General features: G+C 37.0%; 1 long non-coding RNA gene across 1 annotated transcript; it reads left to right on the top strand.

The window, feature by feature from the left end:
• On the top strand, window positions 1-22,116 carry LOC115307064. The gene is made up of 3 exons (XR_003915542.1): window positions 1-91; window positions 21,339-21,391; window positions 21,821-22,116. It is a non-coding gene; the product is annotated as an uncharacterized LOC115307064 (long non-coding RNA).
• Window positions 22,117-25,119: the final 3,003 nt, after the last annotated feature.

Consider the following 25,119-nt stretch of genomic DNA (forward strand, 5'->3'; position numbering starts at 1 on the left):
AAAGGAAGAACACTGGCAGGAAAACAGTCAAGACATCCAATATTTGGGCATATCTATCTCCGCTAAGTGCAAGAAACTCAACTTGACCCAGGTAAACCTCAATCTCTGTGCTTAGTATTTACTTTATCTCCTCAACAGACTATTATTCCTATTTATTTGGTTTGTTTATTTATTAAAATCCTACCTTATTCACCACTTTAAAGTTGGGAAACTTCAGGGGCACTTAGGTGTTTCAGTGGGTTAGTGTCTGACTCTTGATTTAGGCTCAGGTCACGATTTTGTAGTTTGTGGGACTGAGCCCCGGGTAAGCCCAGAGCCAGCATGAGATTCTCTCTCTCCCTCTCTCTCTGCCCTTCCCCTGCTCACTACACAGGTACACACATGCCTTTGTGCGTGCTCTCTCTCTCTTTCTCAAAATAAATAACCATTAAAAAATAAAGCTGGAAACTTTGAAATCAGAATATTATACAATAAAAATAATTACATAATATGAATAAAAAAAGACAGTGTACAGACAGGCATGCAAATAGACCACATAGGCCAAATCTGTTAATCTGTAGATTATATTAAGAACTTTATTTTAGTTGGGTTTCTGAGTTTCCAGGTGAAGTAAAATCATTCAATTCTCTTTGTGGAGAAAGAGAAGGTAATGAGTCAGGTTTCTATAAAGGAGATTTCTAGGAAGATTTGTATGCAGGAAGTTTACTGGGGAAGGCTCTTGAGATTAGCACCTGAGATTAAGGAAAATCTAATGGGAAGAGAGAGTAGTTGAACTATGAAGCCATCAAAGTTTCTCCTTTGAGGAGCACTGAAAGTGAGGCAGCTCTGCAGAGTTGTTCCAATTGGATAATATAGCCCTTATACCCCTCACCACTGGGAAGTAGAGTAATGTTGGGACAGGTGACTCTCTTCAGCAGAGTTGCATTTGAGGGTGAGTGAGAAAAGCGTTAGCTGCAAGTCATCAACTGTCAATTCTCCCAAGAGCTTTGTTTTTTTTTTAATGTTTTATTTATTTTTGATACAGAGAGAGACAGAGCATGAGAGGGGGAAGGGCAGGGAGAAGGAGACACAGAACCGAAGCAGGCTCCAGGCTCTGAACTAGCTGTCAGCACAGAGCCTGACGCGGGGCTCGAACCCACGGATGTGAGATCTGACCTGAGCTGAAGCCGGAGACCCAGCCGACTGAGCCACCCAGGCGCCCCCCAAGAGCTTTGTTATGTGTGCTGCAATCCTGAAGGTCATGCATTTAAGCTGCAACCCTACTGTTCACTTATAAAAGAAAGAAAACAGATTACTCTCTCTGGGAAAGCAAAGTTATTCCAAAACAGGACAAAAAATAAAGTATTTTCATAATTGGTTTACAGAAAACTGAGTAATAGAATGGAAAAAAAATCCTCACCAATAGCCCTATAGGAAGCAGAGTTAACAGATTTCATGGAGCTTTTTTTAATGGTATTCTTGATAAGAGATTAATATTAATACACCTCCCCGTTAGAATGATTCTGTAAGGAGTTATCACAAACAAACTAGAACCCAGTTTTCTTGTAGTCCAACTTCATTCATTCATCCATTCCCTTATTCTACAAATATATACTGAATGCCTACTGTATGCCAGGCATTATGCTAGGCATAAGGAATATTATGACAGGGGTTCCTGGGTGTCTCAGTCAGTTAAGCATCTGAATTTTCATTTAAGTTCAGGTCATGATCTCACAGTTCATGAGTTTGAGTCCTGTATCAGGCTCTGTGCTAACAGTGTGGAGCCTGCTTGGGATTCTCTCTCCCTCTCTTTCTGCCCCTCATTTACTCATTCTCTCCTTGTCTCAAAATAAATAAACTTAAAGAAAAAGAAAACTTATGACATGGCAGTACAGACCTCACAGATTAAATTGCAGATTTTAATCAAAGCATCACATGAACAAAAGCAAAATCACACTTTTGATCACTGCACACCAGAGGCTCACTCTCCAGTGTTATTAACACTTCTAATAGTAGAAACTGACCTCATTATAGAGGTAAGTGGCACTTCTTGAGGAAGCAATTATTTTTCTGAGGGCTGAAGGGAGAGTAGGAGCTAGCCAACTAAAGCAGACAGGGGCAACAGAACTAGCGTTAGTAGGAACCATCTGAAGCCTAGAAGGCTAGTGTGGCTACAGTGCAGACACAGGCTCAGGGAAAACTTAGAAGATGAGGCCATAGAGTTGGGGACAGCCAGCCTAGGCAAGGCCTTATTGAATACTTTAAGGAATCTTAAGACAAATAGGAAGATCATCCAAGTGTTTTACCCAAGATGCTGAGTGAGAAAGTACTGCTGTTGAGATTTATTTGGAGGCTGTATGAGTTCTCTAGGGCTGAAATAATAAATTACTACAAATTTAGTGACTAAACCATGTAAATTTATTATCTTAAAGTTCTGTTGTTCTGAAGTCTATAATGGGTCTCACTGGGGTAAAACCAAGTTGCTGAGGAGGATATATTCCTTTCTGAAGGTTCTAGGATAGAATCTGTTTCCTTGCCTTTTCCAGCCTAGAAACCTCTAGAAAAGCTGTCCACTCTCCTTGGCTCATGGCCCCCTTCCATCTTTAAAGCTATCAAACCAAGCCTTTCTCACATCACAACCCTCTGATCTGACCCTTGTGCATCCCTTTTAATTGTTTGCTTTTAATTCCCTTGCCTTTAGAGATGTGTTAAGCAAGAAATTGCTGCAGCTGAGGTCACAGAAGTTGATGCCTGCTTTCTTCTCTAGGGTTTTGACGCTTTCCTGTCTGACATTTAGGTATTTCATCTATTTTGAGTTCACTTTTGTGTGTGGTGTAACAAAGTGGTCTAGTTTCATTCTTCTGCATATTGCTGTTCAGCTCTCAAAGCACCATTTGCTGAAGAGGTTTTTTTCCCCCATTGAATACTCTGTTACTTTGTCAAAGATTAGTTGGCCATACATTTGTGGATCCAATTCTGGGTTCTCTATTCTACTCCATTGGCCCATGTGTCTGTTTTTGTGCCAATACCATTCTGTCTTAATGTTTTCAGCTCTGAAGTAGAAGCCTTGGTTTTCCTCTTCAATATTACTTTGGCTATTCAGAGTCTTTTGTGATTCCATACAAATTTTAGAATTGTTTGTTCTAGGTTTGAGAAGAATGCAGGTGCAATTTTGATTGGAGTTGCATTGAATGTGTAGATTGCTTTGGGTAGTACTGACATTTTAACAATATTTATTCTTCCAATCCATGAGTATGGAATGTTTGTCCATTTCTTTGTGACTTATTCAATTTCCTTCACAAGCATACAGATCTTTTAGAACTTTGGTTAGGTTTGTTCCTGGGTATTTCACAGTTTCTGGTGCAATTGTAGGTGGGAACAGTTTCTTGACTTCTCTTTCTGTTGCTTCATTATTGGTGTATTGAAATGAAACTGATTTCTGTACACTGATTTTGCACCCTAAAATTTTGCTAAATTCCTGTATCAGTTATTGCAGTCTTTTGGTGGAGTCTTTCAAGTTTTCCATGGAGAATACCATGTCGTCTGCAAAAAGTGAAAGTTTGACTTCTTAGCCAATTTTGATGCCTTTTTTTTCATTTTGTTGTCTGATTGTTCATGCTAGGATTTCCACCATGTTCAATAACAGTGGTAAGAGTGAACATCCCTGTCCTGATCTTAGGGTAAAGCTCTCAGTTTTTCCCCATTGAGGATGATATTAGCTGTGGGATTTTCATATATGTCATTGAGATGTTTAGGTATGTAACTTCTCTCCTGACTTTCTTGAGGGCATTTATTAAGAAAATGCTGTCTCTTGTCAAATGCTTTATCTGCATCTATTGACAGGATCATATGGTTCTTAATCCTTTGTTTTATCAATGTGATGTATCACATTGATTTATTTGCAAATACTGAGCCAGATCTGCAGCCCAGGAATGAATCACATTTGATCACGGGGAATAATTCTTTTTATATGCTGTTGAATTCAATTTGCTAGTATCTTGTTGAGACTTTTTGCATCCATGTTCATCCAGGGATCTTTGCCTATAACTCTGTTTTTTTGTGGGGTTTCTGTCTGATTTGGGAATAAAAGTAATGCTGGCTTCATAGAATGAGTCCAAAAGTTTTCCTTCCATTTCTATTTTTTGGAACAGCTTGAGAAGGATAGGTATTAACTCTGCTTTAAATATCTGGTAGATTTTCCCTGGGAAGCTATCTGGCCCCAGACTCTTATTTGTTGAGAGATTTTTGATAACTAATTCAGATCCTTCACTTAGTAATGGGTCTGTTCAAATTTTGTTTCTTCTCGTTTGAGTTTTGATAGTGTGTTGGTGTGTAGAAATTTGTCTATTTCTTCCAGGTTGTCCAGTTTGTTGGCATATAATTTTTCATAGTATTCCCTGATAATTGCTTGCTTTTCTGAGGGATTGGTTGTAATCAATCCATTTTCATTTGTGATTTTATCTATATGGGTCCTTTCTCTTTTCTTTTTGAGAAGTCTGGCTAGAGGTTTATCAATTTTGTTTATTTTTTTCAAAAAACCAGCTCTTAGTTTCATTGACCTGTTCTACTGTTTTGTTTTATTTTGGATTCTATATTGCTTATTTCTGTTCTGATCTTTATTATTTCTATTCTTCTGCTGGCCTTGGGGTTTCTTTGTTGTTCTGCTTCTAGGTTCCTATAGGTGTGCTGTTGGATTTTGTATTTGGGATTTTTCTTGTTTCTTGAGATAGGCATAGATTGCAATGCATTTTCCTCTTAGGACTGCCTTTACTGCATCCCAAAGGGTTTGGACTGTTGTGGTGTCATTTTCATTTGTTTCCATATATATTTACATTTATTCTTTAATTGTTTGGTTGACCCATTCATTCTTCAGTAGGATATTCTTTAACCTCCACACACTTGGGAGATTTTCCAAACTTTTTTTCCTGTAGCAACCATAATTCCTTCTGAAATCTTAATTCTTCTTTGCCTCATAACATAATATAGTCACAAGTTACAGAACTTTGACATAGACATCTTTGGGCTCTGACTAGCACAGTGGGAAGCAGAATAAAGGCAAAAACAAGTAGACAGGATATTGGAGTTGGCAGTTGTCAAAATGAAGAGCTGTGGACAGATTTGGGAGTCACTTAGGTACTAAAACTGGAAAGACTAGATCACAGTTGTCCTGGGAGTGATATATATATATATATATATATATATATATATATCTCCAGGGAGCTATATAGGACCCTTGAATGTATTCATTTATTTACTATTTCTTTATGTTCAGATACTATGTGAACAGATGCTATTCTAGTTTCTGGGGATAGAGCACTGAGTAGTTCATAAAAGCCCTTACCCTCATTTAGCTTACCTTCAAGGTGAGCTGTATATGTAAAGAATGATTATCCATACATAGTAGCCTTTTTCTCAGGCAGACATTTGATGAGCACTAGATAGACATTGCTTTTTTAAAATTTTTTTAATATTCATTTATTTTTGAGACAGTGAAAGAGACACAGTATGAGCAGAAGAGGAACAGAGAGAGAGGGATACACAGAAGCTTCGGGCTTCCAGCTGTCAGCACAGAACCCAATGTGAGGCTTAAACTTACAAAATGCAAGATCATAACCTGAGACAAAGTTGGACGCTCAACCAACTGAGCCACCCAGGCATCCCATGAATACTCCTTTCTGATTAGGACATAATAAAAGGCTTATCCTGTGTTCTCTGTTGTTTGCTAACACAGGCTGTCTGAATTTATTTTTATTGAAGTATAGTTTACATATAACTTTACATTAGTTTCAGATATAAAACATAGTGATTAGACATCTCGATATGTTATGCCATGTTCACTACAAGTGTAGCTACCATGTGTCACCAAACAGTGCTATTATAGTACCATTGCCTATATTCCCTATGCTATACCTTTCATCCCCGTGACTTACTCATTCCGTAACTGGAAGCCTGTACCTTCCACTCCCCTTAACCCATTTATCCCATCCCTTCATCCTCTTCACCTCTGGCAACCACCAGTTTGTCCTCTGCACTTGCAGGTCTGTTTCTACTTTGGTTGTTTGTTCATTTGTTTTGTTTTTTAGATTCAACAAATAAGTGATATTACCTGGTATTTGTCTTTCTCAGTCTGACTTATTTCACTTAGCATAATGCCCTCTAGCTTTATCCATGTTGTAATAAATTTTAAGGTATTCTTTTTATGGCTGAGTAATATTCTACTGTGTATATTCACCATATTTTCTTTACTCATTCATCTATGGATGGACTTTTAGGTTGCTTCCATAACTTGGCTATTGTAAATAATGCTGCAATAAATGTAAGAGTACATATAACTTTTCAAATCAATTTTTTTGTTTTCTTTGGGTAAATATCCAAGAGAGGAATTATTGGATGATATAGTATTTCTATTTTTATTTTTTGAGGAACGACCACACTGTTTTCCACAGTAGTTACACTAATTTTCATTCCCACCAATAGGGCACAAGGGTTGCCTTTTCTCCAAATCCTAGCCAACACTTGTTATTTCTTTTTGATACTCGTCATTCTGACAAGTGTAAGGTGATATCTCATTGTGGTTTCCATTTGCATTTCCCAGATGATGATGAGTGACATTGAGCATCTTTTCATGTGTCTATTGACCATCTGTCTGTCTGTATGTCTAAAATTCAGGCTACCCAAATTTTAATTACAATTTTGATATCAGCTTATACTTTTATATTAAAGAAGAAATTTACTCAGCTTAAGCAAATACTGTCCTCAATTTGCCACAATGGAATTCGTCATCTTTCCAAAATGGCAACTTGCTTCTTAATTATGATTATCACATGGCATACAAATGTTTTAGAAGAAGAGATACCTTTAGTATTCATATTAATTGGCTCCACATTAGACTAAACTTTTCAGATTTTTTATGTTAAAGGAAAACTTTTATACCTTGTAGGACTTGTCTGCTTTCATACAGAATCTGATTTTTAAAAGAAATATATAAATTCCCTCACAGATTTTGAGAGTAAAAGCAAAATTATTTATTGTAGAGTTGAAAAAGGTGAAATAGCACTAAATAAAAGGTTTTCTGCAGTACTGAATGTCTTCTATGTTATCTAATGTTTATATTTTATGTTGTATGATTTAGACTCTAGGTATTAAAGAAGATATGGGATTAGTTTCACACATACCACACATCATAATGTTTTTCCTTTGACTAAATAATTCTTTTATAAATTAAGAAGAAATTAACATGCTTATAACAGAAGGTTGCTTACTTACATTATTCAAGTTTTAGAAACTAAAAATACCTAACCTCTAACTAAAGTAGTATTATTTTTGCTTCTCTCATTTATAAAAAACATATTTATGGAAAAATATCAAAATTGAAATCAGCTTCTGAATGCAGCAAGAAAGAGCAAAGAGGCAATTCCTATATCTCAAGGATTTGCTCCCTATGTGCAGTTTTAGAAAGCAGTCAAAACTTTCAAATGGAGTTATTAGCACTAAAGTTATACAAAACCATTAGAGACCATGAAGGTAGATATGCTTTTCATATTTTGTAATTCTCTGGCAATGTGTTTCTGAGAACTAGTTTTTTTTTTAATGTTTTAAAAATGTTTTATTTATTTTTGGTACAGAGACAGACAGAGCATGAGAGTGGGAGCGGCAGAGAGAGAAGGAGACACAGAACCGGAAGCAGGCGCCAGGCTCTGAGCTAACTGTCAGCACAGAGCCCGATGCAGGGCTCGAACCCACGAACATGAGATCTGACCTGAGCTGAAGTCGGAGGCTCAACCGACTGAGCCACCCAGGCACCTCAGAACTAGTTTTTTTTTAACTGTAAATGATAAGAATAAATTGATTTTTCTTCAGAAAGTTAGTTATGGCAATTAATTTGAACAGAAAACATGAAGTTTGTTAATCAATGCTTTAAAACACATGCACATATATGCATACAATCTCATAAATCAGATGTTCTACTTTAACATGCAACATGGAGAAGTAATTGTGATAGACAATCTTAAGTATTTGTCCTTTTACATAATTGGAGAAGTGTTCTCTTCTGGAATCTAGTGAGGCACCTATAAGAATGGCTGTCCATGCATATGTAAAGAGCAATACAGATGGTATTCAAATCCCATACCTGCCTCACCTTAAAAGTTATCAATGTACCATGGAGTACAGAGCGGCATTGGTAGGATGGGACTGTGGCATGGGAAGAACCAATATTTTCATAAGAATGGAAAAAATTCATTGCTTGGAGGAAAGAGAAGAGGGAGGGATTAAAGAAGATTTTATGTATGACCACATTATAGCTCACTGTTCACACTAGCCAAGTGGAAGAAGCAACCCAAATGTCTATCAATAGATGAATAAATAAGCAAAATGTGATATATACGAACAATGGATATTATTCAGTCTACAAATGGAAATTCTGTCATATGCTACACAGCAATAAACCTTCAAGATATTATACTAAGAAAAATAAGTCAGTTACAAAACCACATACCATGTGATTCCACATATATGAAGTATCTATAGTAGTCTAATTACATAGAAACTGAAAGTAGAATGGTTGTTGCCAGGGAATAGGGGGAGGATATAATGGGAAGTTATTTAATGGGTATAGAATTTCAGTTTCACAAGATGAAAAAGTTCTGGAGATTGTTGTTTCATAGCATTGTGAATATAGTTATCACTGCTGAACTGTACACTTAGAAATGATTAACATAAAAAATTTCATGTTACGTGTTTTTTTACCACAATTTCCAAAGAGTAGGATTTAGAGAGAAAGATCATTTTAACTTAACAATAACATGAATAACACATGAACAATAAGTTGGCAGGGGTTGGGGACAACATTGAGGAATCTTAAACCAAGAGAAAACCTTAGAAAACGGGATAGATGCAGAATAATCACAGATCAGCAACTAGTTCAGGGTGGGTGATTCACCACTGAGTCATAGGCCAAACAATGAGGCTGGAAATAAAGATGAGCCTAGAGAGGACATATATTTGCCTGCACAATACCAATTCCCAACTTTTAATGACTTTCCTCCATTTTTTCATTTAATCTTCCTCAATCTATATGGTTTGGGTAGAATTAACTCCAGATTTCAATAATCAAAGCATCCCCTCTGCCAAACATAGATACACATACAGGAACAGGATAGTTAGATTCCTCTCCAGCAATTTGTTGGTACTATCAGGGAAAGAGACTTTCTCTTCCATTGGCATTTAAGAATGAAGAACCATGAAGACCTGGAGATGCCCCTGGACATCTTCTCCCACATAGAGAATCCCACTGAAAATACAAAGGAAACTAGCATTGAAATAGGAAAAAAAGAAAGAAAGAAACAGAGTAGAAGAAAGAAATAAAGACAGGGAGGGAAAGAGAAAGAGAAGAGAAAGGGAAGAGAGAGGAAGGAAGGAGGAAAGAAAGAGAGGGAGACATAGGAAAGAAGGAAGAGAGAGGGCAGAAATTTTGATACCTGATAATATACTTTAAAAACTTGAATCCAACTACACCTAAAATCAAAACAACCCTAGACTGTTTTGTTAACCCCCAAAATTCCCTTTTCTATCATAAGCTGGTTTAAGTTGAGTTTTTGTCACTTGAAATCACAAGAGCTCTGACTAATCCAGGGCTAGATTGTGGGGACCCTAGAATTAGGTAATTGGAAAATATTTTATGAGTATTCACTTTGTAAGACACTGGGCCAAATTCTGTAGCTATTGCAAGGAACAAAAAAACTTCCATTCCTGCCCTTGTGGGACTCAGGCTTAATTCCCTATTATAGGTACCTCTTTGTTTTTCTAAGAAGCCTATTGTGATAGGAAAACACAGCCAGATTTAGTAGCTACTGATGTAAAACAATATATTCAAACTTTCCTGATAATAATTGACCTGGGTTGCTTATTTTAAAAAAGCTTAGGCTATCCTCCAGAGCTGCCTAATTAGAATCTCCAGGGGTGGGGCCTGAAAGCATTTTAAACATTAGCTGCCTACATGATTCTTACCATCAGATAAGTTTCTGAAGTGCTGATGTTGCTATCCACTGTGGATCCTTGGAACAGTTGCAGTAACATCATCTGGGAACTTACTTAAAATGTAGCATCCCCACCCTCTCTCCAGACTCAACAAATCAAGATCTGCCTATAATATTTTAATATAAATAGCTTGCATTATATGAAAATTTTTAATCTGAAAAACAAAAGCAAGGAAAAAATCTAAAAGGGTTCATTCAGAAACACTTTCCAAGGGGTATAGCTCAGTGGTAGAGCATTTGACTGCAGAAGCACTTTCCAACAAAATCCTTTTATTTCAAAGTCAAGATGACATTAACTAAAAATTATATTTTACTTACATTGTTTTTGTCTTTTTTAATCCAATTGTCAGTGAGATCCCTCTATGTGGACTGCATCAAAGTTCACAAAACTCTCTACCACACTATATCACACAACTCTAGACGAAACCATTCATATTGTGTGCATGTCAATAGCACCTTTAAGAATTATATAATACAGCAACCCTAAATCCAAGTACAATTGGAGACTCATTCAAAGTCAAGCTCTGAAAATTCAACCTAGTGACTGCTTTGAAGTGATAAAGAGACCCACCTCCATATTTGATAACCAGGGTAACTGACAGTGATGAGATCCAAACATAACTTTTCCTTTTTTCTTTGAGAAGCACTCCTTTTAGTCACTAACAGAGGAATTACAAATGGCAAGCATACAATAATATAATATAAAGATAAAGGTGATAGAATAGTTTCTACTTTTATCCCACCCCCTTGTTTTTACAGCTAGTTTATCTCATAGGAATAGAAGGACCCTATGATTTGCTTTCCATGGCTCTCATGGTGACAATTTGCCACATTTACACATTTGCAGATAAAGAAGCACCACCATATGGCAACTCTTCAGAAACCCCAATTTTGCAGGACTAGTGACCACGTGGGGCAGTTGGTAGATATTTGAACTCCCAGGGTACCTAGTTTTGGCTGCTATAAAGTAATGATATATGGTAGTAATTAAGAGCCTGGACGCTGGAGCTTGTCTGCCAGGTTTCGTATCCAACTTCACCAATTACTAGCTATATAAACTCAAGCCAATCACTTAGCCTCTCCTCTTCCCTCATCTATATAACAGGAATAATAATGCAATTTTATCAAGAACTGTACAAAGTCTGAGATTTTACCTTATTTACAAGCTAACAAATTAACTTGCCACAGTTTCATGTATACTGACAAAAGAAACAAGATTTCTGGATCAGAGACTTTATTACTCACAGCAAAAGCAGTAGCCAGAGTGTCAGCAATGTTGGGTCAGTCCCTGAATCCTAGTCCCCAGTGACTGCAGATTTGCCTAGATGGCTGCCTATATGCACAACGTATTGTGATACAGAAGAGAAATGCTGGCCAGGGGGAGCTGCTGCTTTATGTAAAGCTGTATAAGCAAGACTACTCTTTGTCCCAGAGCAAGATATTACCTCATTCCCAAGGCTGTCCAAGCAAACACAATCCTGAAAAGTGACCCAGGTAAAGAGCTGTCAGGGGCTTGCATTCTTGGCATTCCCTACAAGATGGGTAGCAGTACAAGAGACCCATGGAGGACTGTCTTCAACAGATTGTTGATTAAACACATGCAAGAGGCTAACAAAAGTAATAACTCTGTGTAAATGCTACTTAGTAGTAGTAGTAATATGTGGATGTGAGCTGCCTGTTTGTTTAAAGTACATGTATGTATATCTCAGAGTACATATATTAGACAGATATAGTAAATATATAATATACATTAGGATATTTGGAAAATGAAAATAAAGAAATTTCCAGTAATTTCACCATCAAGTATTATCCACTTTTTGTTTTGTTTTTAATTTTTTTAACATTTTTTTATTTATTTTTGAGAGACAGAGAGAGACAGCACGAGCAGGGAAGGGTCAGAGAGAGAGAGAGATACATAATCTGAAGCAGGCTCCAGGCTCTGAGCTAACTGTAAGCACAGAGCCTGATGCGGGCCTCGAATCCACAAACTGTGAGATCATGACCTGAGCTGAAACAGGATGCTCTACCGACTGAGCCACCCAGGCGCCCCAACTTTTTGTTTTAATTTTTTTTTCTATGCATATACGTATTTTATTTTCTTCAACTGATACCAAGTCCATACTTGTCCATATTTGCATTGTACTTTTTCCACATTTCATTTTGTCATGAGCATTTCTACTTAGTAAATATTAGTCTAAAACTAATCAGTCTTAATAATATTCCATCACAGGCAAGTATCATAAATTATCATAGATGTCTCTTTAGCCTCCGCATATTGGGAGACATTTATTAATACTGGAGAGAAAACTAAAGAGAAAGAAAAGATCTATGAAAAGTAGACCCGAGTTCTAAAACCATAATCATCTTAGCCCACTTAGGGTAGTAGTTGATGGAGTCAAAGACCAGCTGAGGGCAAAGCACCAGCTAACACCCTGTAGACCACAGCCCCCTCCCCTTGTCCCCAAGTGGGATATGTGTGACATTCCTCAGGCACTCTGGCTACCCAAGAAGACAGGAAAGGGAAAAACAAATGGTTAACAGATAGTGATCACAGTCATGCAGCACAAGAGTCTCCATCAGTTTACAAAAGTCTTAGTGAATTACAAGAAAAAGGCCATTTAATCAATAGCTTAACCTCCAGAAACCCTGGAGCCCTAACATCACCCTCCCCTTCATAGTGATGTGAGGAACAAAGACAAGAAGAAAATGTGGATAAAATTAAAATTACATTTCTTCATAACCTGCAGCCCATTGACAAATACTTGCACTAGGCAAAGTAAAACATTCCTCCAAGAACCTCTCAACTATCTTGTCTTAATGTTAATGCCATACTAGAGGGAAAAATAACTTTAGCTCAACAATAACAAGGCCTCCAGTATCGTATGAGTCCTCTTTTGAATATGAAAATCCTTTTGGAAACCTCCCTTTTTCCTTACCCATCTCCAACTTCATAGTATATAATCAGTCACCCCTCACACTGATAATGCAGCTCTTTCTGTCCACAGGTCCTGTCCCTGTACTTTGATAAAATCACCTTTTTGCAAACACGTCTCAAGAATTCTTTCTTGGGATCATTGGCTCTGGATCCCCACCTCCCACTCCAAAACCTCATCAGTGGCTACCTTAGAGTAAGATCTAAAGAGAAGCTCAGGTTCATAAATATTCCCTCCAGTTATCAAGAAAACAGTTCATTGAAGTTTATACTGTGAAAGAGATGCATTTATTTAAGATATATTTAACAAATATTTCAAATAATGTGTTTAAAAAGCTCTCTTCGTTTTTTGAAAAATGTATTTATGTGAAACCAACTGTTTTCTGACATTAAATATGAGGAACTGTTAGTTATTAGTTTGCTAAATGGGCCACATATGTCATTCTTTTCCATTTTACTTTCATTTCATCTGATGATTAGTTTCCTTCACTGGAATTTTTACAATAAAGGGAAGACACAGTGTTAGCTAATCAAATAAAATTTCAAAAATAACAAGAAAGAATGAAAACATAGATCACAAATGATATTCTAACCAGAGGATACAGAAATGGAAAAAGTGTGTGCTATGAGATATTAACATACATTTCTTTTGTTTATAAGCCAGATAGGATTGAGCCAGCCTTCTAGAATTTTTGGAAAGAAAATCAAAATAATGGAATTTTGTTTATCTGATTAGTGTCTTGTTTTTTGGTGCTTTCTCTTCTGCCTTATCACAGTTTACATTAGTGCTTCAAGAGTGGTGTTGGTATAAGCTCCCAGTGCATGTAAAAAAGCCAGTTAATTCAACTTTATTGTGATCCAAATGTGCTAAGACAAAAGAAGCTTAACCTTCTTTGGGTTCTATTAAACTTTATCCAGGTCTTCCTAGAAGAAGCAATTAACTTAGGTCAAACAAGTTTGTAAGGGGGATCCAAGCAGAACAGCAGCTGTGAAGGGCAGGACACAATGACCAAACTGTGATACAAAAGCTGAGGGGCCTTAGAGGAGGTAAGGAGAGTACAAATTCCTTCCAAAGAAGAGTAACTTTTCTTTCCTCAATTCTTAAAACCATAGCAAGATGAGGAAGAGGACAGCAAGTGTGCTGACTAGTGAACAAAATCTCTAGGAGCCCCCGCAGTTAAGAGAGGGAAGGCAAGAAAAAGGATGCTGTTGATGATGAATCAACCAAACCTTTTTGTGAAGAGGCCCCAGGGATCATCCTCCCCCTGCTAGGTCCTGAAGAACTATGGAGAGGCCAACGGTACAGTAGCGATGGCAGGCTCAGGATGACCTCCACAGACCACTTAAAATCTGAAATTCTAATGGATCTAAATGCTATAATTTTTCCAGTTAAAAGCAATCTTCATCATAAACACCAATTTGCAAAGAGAAGGTACAAATATCAGAATATGTACTCATCTGTTCTAATATAAAGAACACTCTATTATACATTACCTATCAGGGGAATGTCCTTAGCTTTGATAAATAACACCTCACTCAACAAAGAGTTGCCTAATGGATTCTTTTAGCATACAATTTTAATGTTTAACCAAGAAAAACAATAAAACAAAATAAAATACTAAAACAAAAAAACAAATACTCTGAGGATCCTTGATTTAGTTTCAGGGGATGACTATTAATATGTTTGTTTAATATAATTGCTCAATTCTATGGCTACAGATATCACTAAAAAGATGCAGAAATTGTACATGCCTTAAGGAAAAAAATAAAATAAAACAAGCTATGACTGAGCCAATGTGTGTCAGGCACTTTGTAGAGGAGACCTCATTTGATTTCACAACAACTCAGCAAAATTGAGTAACTTAGTCCTTGTCCAACTTGATATAGCTTGTAGGAGCAGAAACTAGGACCTGATTTTAAGACGGTATGGCTTCAGAATCCATGTTCTGTCCATTACACTACACCACCTTCTATCACTTCCTCATATAGGAACGTGAAGGACTGACTCTTCAATGGGTGAAGTCATAAACCATAAATCATTTCCCCAGTTGAGCCAAAAAATGCATTGTCATGCTACCAAGATATTAGGAAGTACTTTAAAGGAAGTGAGAAAAGACCCTATCCACTGGAAAACTTTTGTGATATTCTAAATATTTCCAAAATCCTGGGGATTCCTATGCCAGTCAGCAGGGAGCAGCCACCAAAGAATTGATTGTACATATGACTGGGGATTCCCCAGCCATCACCTTTATTTTTCCCATCACAGCATGAAGAAATATTACACAGCATAGAAAAGACACTTGCTACCTCCTGCATTACCCACCCCAACACAATCTTTAAAATGTGTACATATAGAATATTTAAAACCTATAAAATATGTGTAAAATAATACAACATAAAGCCTAGGTACCTGCCTCCCAAATTGAGAAATATCGTATTAGTCACATCAGATTTTAAGACATAAATATGATAAGGTGAAAAGAAAAATTAAATGAAAAGAATTTCCTAGTAAGTGTTACTACAAATGGCATAAGGGGAACCCATTAGAAAGTCAGCTATATTTTTTGTCCCAAAACACATTAAATAATTTATGTGAAATGCTTAACATGTCTAAAAAAATATGCCTAACAGAAAATATACAACAAAAGAAAAGGGATGCTTCTGTGTATAACTGAGTAGAATCAGAGATACAACCATGAAACTCAGGGCTGTGAACACTCAAAGCAGACAGGAGGCACAATGACTGTTAAATTACCTACATAATGTATAGCTTAATAAACCCCCTTGGGGGTAGAACACATTTGGCATTAACCAAGAACCATGAACAGATTTCCTTATTTTCTCAATGTTCATCTAATAAATTGAAATTTCATTTAACCTTGGACAGCAACTTTAATAGCAGGAAACAACTTTTGATACCTTCTGGGGTATACAGTAGTAATTGAACATAATAAATGCACATCATGAATTTTTTCATTTGAAATTAGAATTTTTATGCTTAACTGCTATTTGCATAAAATATGCTGAAGACACTGGGATGTGTAACATTTGGTAATTATCTGAAGTCTAGATTTGCCATGCTATACTATAAAGTATTAATATCATATTCATGAAAAAAAGAAATAAAATATTACCAAAACTTAAGAATCCTCTAAGAACTGATCTCTGATCACATGCCTCTCACTCCTCCTAGCTTAACTACTATTCTGAATTTGAGCTTATTTCCATATATACGTTTATACTGTTATTCCATCTGTGTATACAACATATATCATAGTCTCTTCATGTTTGCAAAACTAAAGGTAAATAATTTCATACAGTATGAACACTCCCGTAACTTGCTTTTTCTTTCTCTCTCTTTCCTTTTTTCATGATCATTATGTTTGTAAGATTCACCCATGTTGATATAGAAGGCCCTGTAATAACATTTGCACTACATAATTATTTTGTGTCATTATACAGCCATATAGCCATTTTCCTATTGACAAACAGAATTGCTTTGACATTACAAGTAATACTTTTCAAAGTGTTTTTATACCTGTGCTCACACATGAGAATTTCCCTAGACTACATTTAGAAGCAAAATTTCTGAACAAAAGGTATGTACATCTTCAACTAAACTAGACTGAAATATTTTTGTGAAATAGATCAAATTCACAACCCCTCTCTCCTTTCAACTCTTTAAACAGATAATACCAAACAGAAATTTTAATTCCAAGAATGCTTGAATCTGGATGGATCCTCATTCCAGCAGATATTTTTTTAATTTTTTTTATGTTTATTCATTTTTGAGAGAGTGCAAACAGGGGAAGGGAAGAGAGAGATGGAGACACAGAATATGAAGCAGGCTCCAGGCTCCGAACTGTCAGCACAGAGTCTGATGTGGGGCTTGAACTCACAAACTGTGTGAGATCATGACCTGGGGCCAAAAATCAGACATTTAACCAACTGAGCTACCCAGGTGCCCACCAGCAAACATTTTTAAAGTTTTTTTGTTTATCCATAATTAAGTTCCACCTCCTCAATCCAAGTAATTAACCAAGGTAATCAGATCACAGTCTAAACTGATTGTCAGTGATTAAATGTGGCCTTTCTCATGTTCAATATGCCCATTCTGAAAAATAAAGATATCTCACCTCTTCTTGAGAGCAATTTGGCAAAATCTATCAATGGCGTTAAAAAGAGACTAGTCTGAATATCTAGAAATCTACTCTAGAAATTTCTAGTATCTAGAAATTTACTCTAAGAATATACTCTAAGAGGTATACATGAAAATTTGTATATTAAGATATTTGCCTTAGTGTTAAATATGGTGTCCACTGTAATATTGTTGGTACAAATAAGCAAAAGTCTATTAAGTAGGAATTGAATAAAAGACTATATATTCACATAATTGCATACTAAGTGGAAGTGGAAAAGGATGAGGTGGATGAAAATGAACTGGCATATTATTATTTCAGTTATTGACTGCTACCTAAAAACCACTCAAATACAAAGTAATTATTTAATTTCTCAATATGCTGTGGATTGACTAGAAGTATTCTCCTATTTCTTCTGATGTTACCTGGCCCCATTCAGTGGGGCTATTGAATGCCTTCTGCATTCAGCTCCCAGGTAAACTTGGGCAGTAATGTCTGAGAAGACCTCACTCACACATCTGTCACTTGCTGCCAGTTGGCATCAGTGCCCTTCTGTAAAGCGTCTGTTCATTCACAAGGCTAGACCATCTTCCTTACAGCATGGTAGCTGGGTTCCAAGAGGGAGTGATCTAAGAGGTCAAGCCCCATTGTGGAAGTCCTTACTCAGTCTCTGCTTACTTCAGGCTTGCTAAAGTTAAAGCTTCTGGCCAAAGCCAGACACATGGCCAAGCCAGGCCACAGTGTGGGAGAGGACTAGACAAAGGTGTGGATTCCAGAAAGCATGTTCATTGGGGGTTACCAATATAACAGTCTGCCACAATTATTAAGTAAACAAATGAAAAATAGAAGAGTAGAATAGGAAAACCATTGTTATAAAAAGGTTTCCATAGGGGCACCTGGATGGCTCAGTCATTTGAGTGTTTGACTTCAGCTCAGGTCATGATCTCACGGTTTGTGGGTACAAGCCCCATTGGCCTTTGTGCTGACAGCACAGAGCCTGCTTTGGATTCTCTGTCTCCATCTCTTTCTGCCCCACTCCTCGCTCTCTCTCTCTCTCTCTCTCTCAAAAATGAATAAACATTACAAAAGAATTTTAATTAAAAAGTAAAATAAAAAGGTTTGCATAGAATATATCTGGAGGTATACACTAACACTGTCTCAAACAGTGTTTGAAACAGTGGAGTGAAAGTTACATGGAAAGTGGTAGTCAGGAACACTTTTTTTTTTTTTGAGAGAGATAGGGCACTAGTGAGCAAGGAGCAGAGAGTGAAAGAGAGAATCTCAGGAGGGGCAGAGGGAGAGAGAGAGAGAGAGAGAGAGAGAGAGCAGCAGGGCTCAAGCTTACCTAAAGTGAGGCTCTAACTCATAAACCGTGAGATTATGACCTGAGCCGAAGTCAGATTCCTAGACAACTGAGCCAATCAGGCACTTAAGAACAGATTTTTTTTTAATGTTTATTTATTTTTGAGAGACATCGAGACAGAGCATGAGCAGTGAAGGGACAGAGAGCAAGCAAAACACAGAATATGAAGGAGGCTACAGAGCTGTCATCACAGAGCCTGATGTGAGGCTTGAACCTATGAGCTGTGAGATCATGACCTGAGCCAAAGTTGGATGCTAAACCGACTGAGCCACCCAGGCACCCCTAGGAACAGACTTTTTAATGCAAGTATGTGTGTGTGTTGTTAATTTTTTGTAATAATCATGTATTTTATAATTTTAAAATTATGATGAAAGATGAGGCTATACAAGAATAAATACATAAGTAAATGCTCATATCAGTTGAAAAAAATTTTAATGGTGATTATTTCAGCATGAAAGAATTGTAGCAATTTATGTCCTCTTCATGATTTTCCATGTCTGCTACATTTTATATGAGAAATGCACACAAGATTTTTAAATAAAAAAATGAAGAGGTAACTGAATGAACTCAAACCATTTGTCAAGTCTTTTTTTTAATGTTTATATATTTTTGAGAGAAAGAGAGTGTGTGCATGTGGGAGAGGGGCAGAGAGAGAGGGAGACAGAGGACCCGAAGCAGGCTCCACACTGTCAGTGCAGAACCCAATGCTGGGCTGGAACTCACGAACTATGAGACCATGACCTGAGCTAAAGTAGGAAGCCCCGTGGTCTAGTCCCTTTTATTCTGCATACAAGTATATCTAAATTATTGTAGCATTATTTTATCTGCATTTTATATTACAAAAATGCTCATATGTCTAATAGTAACATAATTTTTCTAGTGGCAAAGTAGACTACATGTTACTCTATTCTGTTTCATGCTTTGCAATTTAACAAGATCATAAAGCAACTGTAAAGGTCTCCAAAATGATAGGTTTTTCCAAATATGCATTTTGGATTTCTCAAACCCAAATCCATATTGCTTTCTTACAAGGCACTTTCTGCTGAAGCACTTTTCTAATTGGTTAGAGCAGCCCTCAGGTCTCAACCATGTCCTCAGTTCTTTGACAGCAAGGAAAAGTACACTTCTTATCTTCACTGTTGTTTAAGGAGAGACTTTCCCCTTGCATTCAATTATTTTTAAATATACAAACAAATATAATATTTGTTTCAAAAATGGGCATTGTTCCTATTTTCTGGTCCCATTTAACGGAATTAATAGCATTCTATATGATGAAAAAAATCAAGACTATTCTGCTTCTTTTAATAAGGAGAAAACTTTTTAATTAAACCTATGCTTTAAAGATTAATTATAATTCACAGAGATTTCATTAAATTTAACCCCATTTATTATTATTTATGTACACTTTAAGATATAAACAGATATTATATATTAGAATACATAACATCCATAATGAAAATAATAAACGTGCATATTCACAGCATTTTGGGGAGACTCTTGCTGGGACTGAGGGAATGGAAAGGGTTTAAGAGGAGGTTTCTTTAGCTGTATCTATAATTTTTTCATCAAAAAAGAGGGCAGACTGAAAGAACTCTTATATCTGGGTGCTGGAAAAGTAACCATCTATTATATCATCTTCTATAATTATAATTAAAATATTTTTAATTAGAAAAATAAAAACTACTTTACATGCAGCTGGTGCCATCATCAAGAAGGCTAAGATAGAGCCATGGACAGCTGATGAGGTGATTCCTGAAACAAACCAGGCCCAGAAAGGAATCAGATGCTCCATAACCCAGTCATGCCAGGGTTATTTTTAGGCCAAGAATGTGTTCCAAGACATATATACAACATGACTGTACTTTCTTAATACATTGTCTCTGGGCAAAAAATAAAGCCCTGGTTTTGGCAGTGTGTGCCTGCTTTTTAGGCTCTTGTCTGACTCTCTCCTGCTTTAGGGACTAGAGTCTGGTGAGAAGTGAGACTCATTAGAATACACATAAATTCCCAGTATTTGGAATTGGCTTGACAAAGAGAAGGTATCAAGGGGTACAAACTTTTCTTCCTTTGGCCAGAGTTGACCTTTCTTAAAGCTAGGGAAGGAATACCAACTGGAGATTTAAAGGAGAAATCTATAAGAGTTTACATTCTCGCAAACGCAGAAATGTACAATGGACGTAATATCACAATCTCTGGAATTCCTATGTGGTATTGTATGTAAGATTTTCCAGGGCCTTCAGTGTAAGAAGGACACTTACTTCCACTACGGCTCCTGTAAATATGGTCTGGGGAATACAGACAAGATTCTGTACTTGGGAAAGCATTGTAATGATAACTGACATATGGGTTATAATGGGTAAAGCAGTACAATTATGGAGAGATGGGAATCTCAAGGGGGCATATCTTCCCCATGCCCTACAGATTACTACAGAGAACATCCCTCTAAACAAATTGTCTAAATTCCCAATCAGTTGATCTTTCTTCGGGAATAATGTCCAAATCTGATAGATGATTAGGATTTCTAGTCACTTTTGTAATGTAACAGATTCCCTGCCTCCTTCCCAACCTGACCCCAATTCTAATGCTCCCTTTTGAAATTTCAGCAGTATGGCTGGCCCTGGTGTACAGGGGAGAGGGGGAGATGGAATGGAGGAGGAATTGTTTGTGTGTGTGTGTCTCTGTGTGTACATCTGTGTGTGGGGTGTGCATGTGTATATCCTGTGTGCATGGTTGTAAGTTCCCAACTGGATCTGAAACATTCTCTCCTTGGAGCTTGGATTAGAAATACTTTACATGGGCTTAATTATATACTAATGACACAATTTAGAAATTTACCTCACAAGAATTCTTCATTATTCATGTATCAATGCACTATTTTCTTTTCCTAGAGATGGTGCCTGGACCTGAGCAGAGGAGTTAGAAAATTGCTGTTAAGAGGACAGTAAGTAGCTTCAGCATTTTGGAGTAGAAACTGGTCTTGGTTTGTGGGGGGACTCTCTCATTTGTCTATAAGGAATTAATGTGTTCAGATCTTTAACTGTAAGAATGCAAGTTCTGTGAATAGAGGGGCTATATCTATTATTTACCACTATATCCCAAATACTTGGTACAGTGCTTGGCACATGGTACAAACTCAATAAATATTTTTTCAGTGAAAGGAGAAGGACTGCAGAGGTAAACTTTGTTCTCAGAAAGCGCAGCAGCAATGAAGTACATAAATGCAGATGGTCAAGACTAAATCCATAATCTGTGTCATGATGTAAATAAAAGGCAGTCTTCTTTGAGGCCCAAGGGCTTGAGGATAATTGTGGGATTGTTTGTTATAGCGTGTCTGGCTATTTGTGTTAATGTTTTCCTTCCTTTGGATTAGGCTTTCAACAGAATGTTTTGGAGCTCTGATGTGCCCCACAGAAAAAGGGAAAGAAAAGGAAATCTGAAAGGGAAGTCTGGGGAAGAGAAGCTGCCCCCAGACTTGCTCCTTACCACCACCACCACCACCACCTCCCCATCCCACATCCCTCTTTCTCTCCAGGCAACCTACAGGGCCTCAGGAGAAGTGTGGCCAATAAGGAGCACTCTCTAAGAAGCCTGACCTACAATAGTGACTACTAAGGTAGTGTTAAGTTCGTGTCTACATTGTAATTCCTTGGGTGTCCTAAGCCTCAATAAAAGCTGTGTTAAAACCATAGTTTAATGTCCATTTGGGGTTCAGAATTAGGTCTTACATGAACAGACCTTTTTCCAAAGAAGACATACCCATGGCCAACAGATGCATGAAAAGATGTTCATCATCACTTAACATCAGGGAAATGCAAATCAAAACTACAATGAGATAAGACTTCACACTGTCAGAATGGCTAAAATCAACAACACTAGAAACAACAGGAGTTGGCAAAGATGTGGAGAAAAAGAAACATTCATGCACTATTGGTGGGAATGCAAACTGATGCAGCCACTGTGGAAAACAGTACAGAGATTCCTCAAAAAATTAAAAATAGAACTACCCTACAACCTAGCAATCACACTACTGGCTATTTACCCAAAGAATACAAAAATCCTAAATCAAAGGGATATATGCACCATTACATTTATAGCAGTATTATTTGCAATAGCCAAATTATAGAAGCACCCCAAGAGCCACCAACTTATGAATGAATAAGAAGTGATATATATAATAGAATGTTACTCAGCCATAAAAAAGAATAAAATCTTGCCATTTTCAATGACACGGATGGAGCGAGAGAGTATTATGCTAAGCGAAATAAGTCAGAGAAAGACAAATACCATATGGTTTCATTCATATGTGGAATTTAAGAAACAAAACAATCAAATAGCAATAAAAAAGAAAAGAAAGAAAGAGGCAAACCAAGAAACAGACTCTTAACTATAGAGAACTGATGGTTACCAGAGGGGAGGTCGATGGGAAGATGGGTTAAATAAGTGATGGGGATTAAGGAGTGTAGTTGTGATGTGCAGGTGTCATCTGGAAGTTCTGAATCACTGCATTACACACCTGAAACTAATATAACACTGTATGTTAACAAACTGGAATTAAAACAAAAACTTTTTAAAAAGAGAACTGAAGTCTGAGGCTGTAGAGCCACAGCAGCATGGAGGGGCTATTCAGAGGCATCAGAATGAAGAAAGCAGTCTAAAGCCATTCACTGGATATGACCCTGCTAAGCACAAATCTCAGTGGATTTGGAATATGAGTAAGAACTTCCTGAAGTACTTAATGAACACTAGCAGAGAGAAGAAAAATAAAATAACAGCTTTGAGCAGGAATTTGGAAACAGGCCTTGGAATAAATATTTGGGGTCTTAATGGAAAAGGTGTTTTTTGGCAGGCTGAACAACTTGAAATTTGGAATGAACCCAGTGGTTGATATGAGGATCTGAGCATACTCTCCTTCTTAGGTTAAGACTCTAAACTATTAATTTAGTGTTTAATTATTCCATAAGCATTCAAGTATTTGCTAGTAGCAAAAAAGTATATTGACTGGAAAGGGATAAAGACATATGTGCATATGTATATTTCTCTGTGTACATATGCACCTATTCTAGACAGGTACTAAATGTATTTATGCACACACGCACACACACACATATACACACACACATAATAAACATCATTTTTATAACTATGATTCACCCTTATTAATGACCTTACATTTGTCATAGTAATGTTTTCCTATTCATTCAGCCATTTAATGTACACAAATTGAATGCCTATAAATCAGTAAGAATGCATTCAGTTACAAGTAATAGAAATGCTCAGTGAAAAATGAACCTTGCTCAAAAATGTCTGAGAGCTCACTCTAAACAACAAAGTATCTGAGACTGAGGATCCCCTTTCTCTCAGTGGAAGGAGCTATCCCACATGCTGGCCCTCACAGGACTCATGGCTTCCTCCATCTCATGGGTCTCAAGGCAGCTCTGTTCCCAGAAGATTCCTGTGACACCTGATAACCCCAAAGCTAAACAGCCTATGTATTATTATCCCACTGACAAGACTGTTGTCAATGATTGTACTCTAAGGAGAGGAAGAATGGAGACACACACCGCATGTTCCAGAAAGTACCAGGCCCCTGCATGTTTGCCAACATGATGATGGGAAGAGGGAGACCAGTCCTTCTCTTCTTTTACCAAGTTTGGGTGCATGGGTGTGGCTTCTGGCATTGGTTTAGTGGCTAGACTATACACCAGGGCCAATGTTTCTGCTATTTTCTTGGCCTTTTCCTGATGCCTATAGCCTTATGGTTACAAGACACCTGCTTTTGCTATTTTGATTTGTAATTTTTTAAATGTAGATATACAGTGCATAGGCTGGAAATAGTACTCTTGTTGTGGAGCCTGCAAAGGTTAAGTGCAAGCCTGTTTGTCCCTCCACTTGAAACAATTCATCAAGCCAATCAATGATTTCCACATTGCTGAATCAAATAATTCATAGTCCTCATTTCCGCTGACAAGCAACATTTGACATAGTTGATCTCACTCTGCTTTTTTAACCTTTTTTTTCCATTTGGTTTCTAGGATAAAACTCTTCCTTGATTCTTCTCTTTTCTCATTGGCTACTTATTTCCAATCTCCTTTAGGGGTCCCTCCTAATCTTTCCAGCTTCTGAATGCAGGAGGGCTCAAAGACCCAATCCTAAGAAATTTTCTCATTCTTTGGGTGATCTCATTCACTTTCATTGCTTATTTCACTGACAATTTTAAATTTCTCTCAAGTTCTTGGAACCCAGATTTATTTATCCATTTACCTCTTAACTTCCTAGTTAATACTTTAATAACCATCTCAAATTACTATGAGTAAAACCAAACTCCTTGTTCCTCAAACCCATCCTTCAACCCCTGCTCCTCCATAGACTTCCCCATAATAGTGGCAACATCCTTTGAAGAGTTATTCAAAGAAGAAATCTACAGTTACTCTTGATTTCTCTTTTAATCTCTCCCATTCACTCTATCTAAAGAATCCTACTGGGTCTAGCTTTTGTTTATTATTATTATTCAAGCATAATTAACATACAGTGCTATACTAATTTCAGGTGTACAATATAATGATTCAACAATTCTATATATTTCTCAGTGCTTATCAAGAAAGGCATATGTATATGTGTGTGTGTGTGTGTGTGTGTGTGTGTATATATATGTACATACACACACACACA

This window comes from Suricata suricatta, chromosome 2, assembly GCF_006229205.1.
Source record: "Suricata suricatta isolate VVHF042 chromosome 2, meerkat_22Aug2017_6uvM2_HiC, whole genome shotgun sequence".
Lineage (NCBI taxonomy): Eukaryota > Metazoa > Chordata > Mammalia > Carnivora > Herpestidae > Suricata > Suricata suricatta.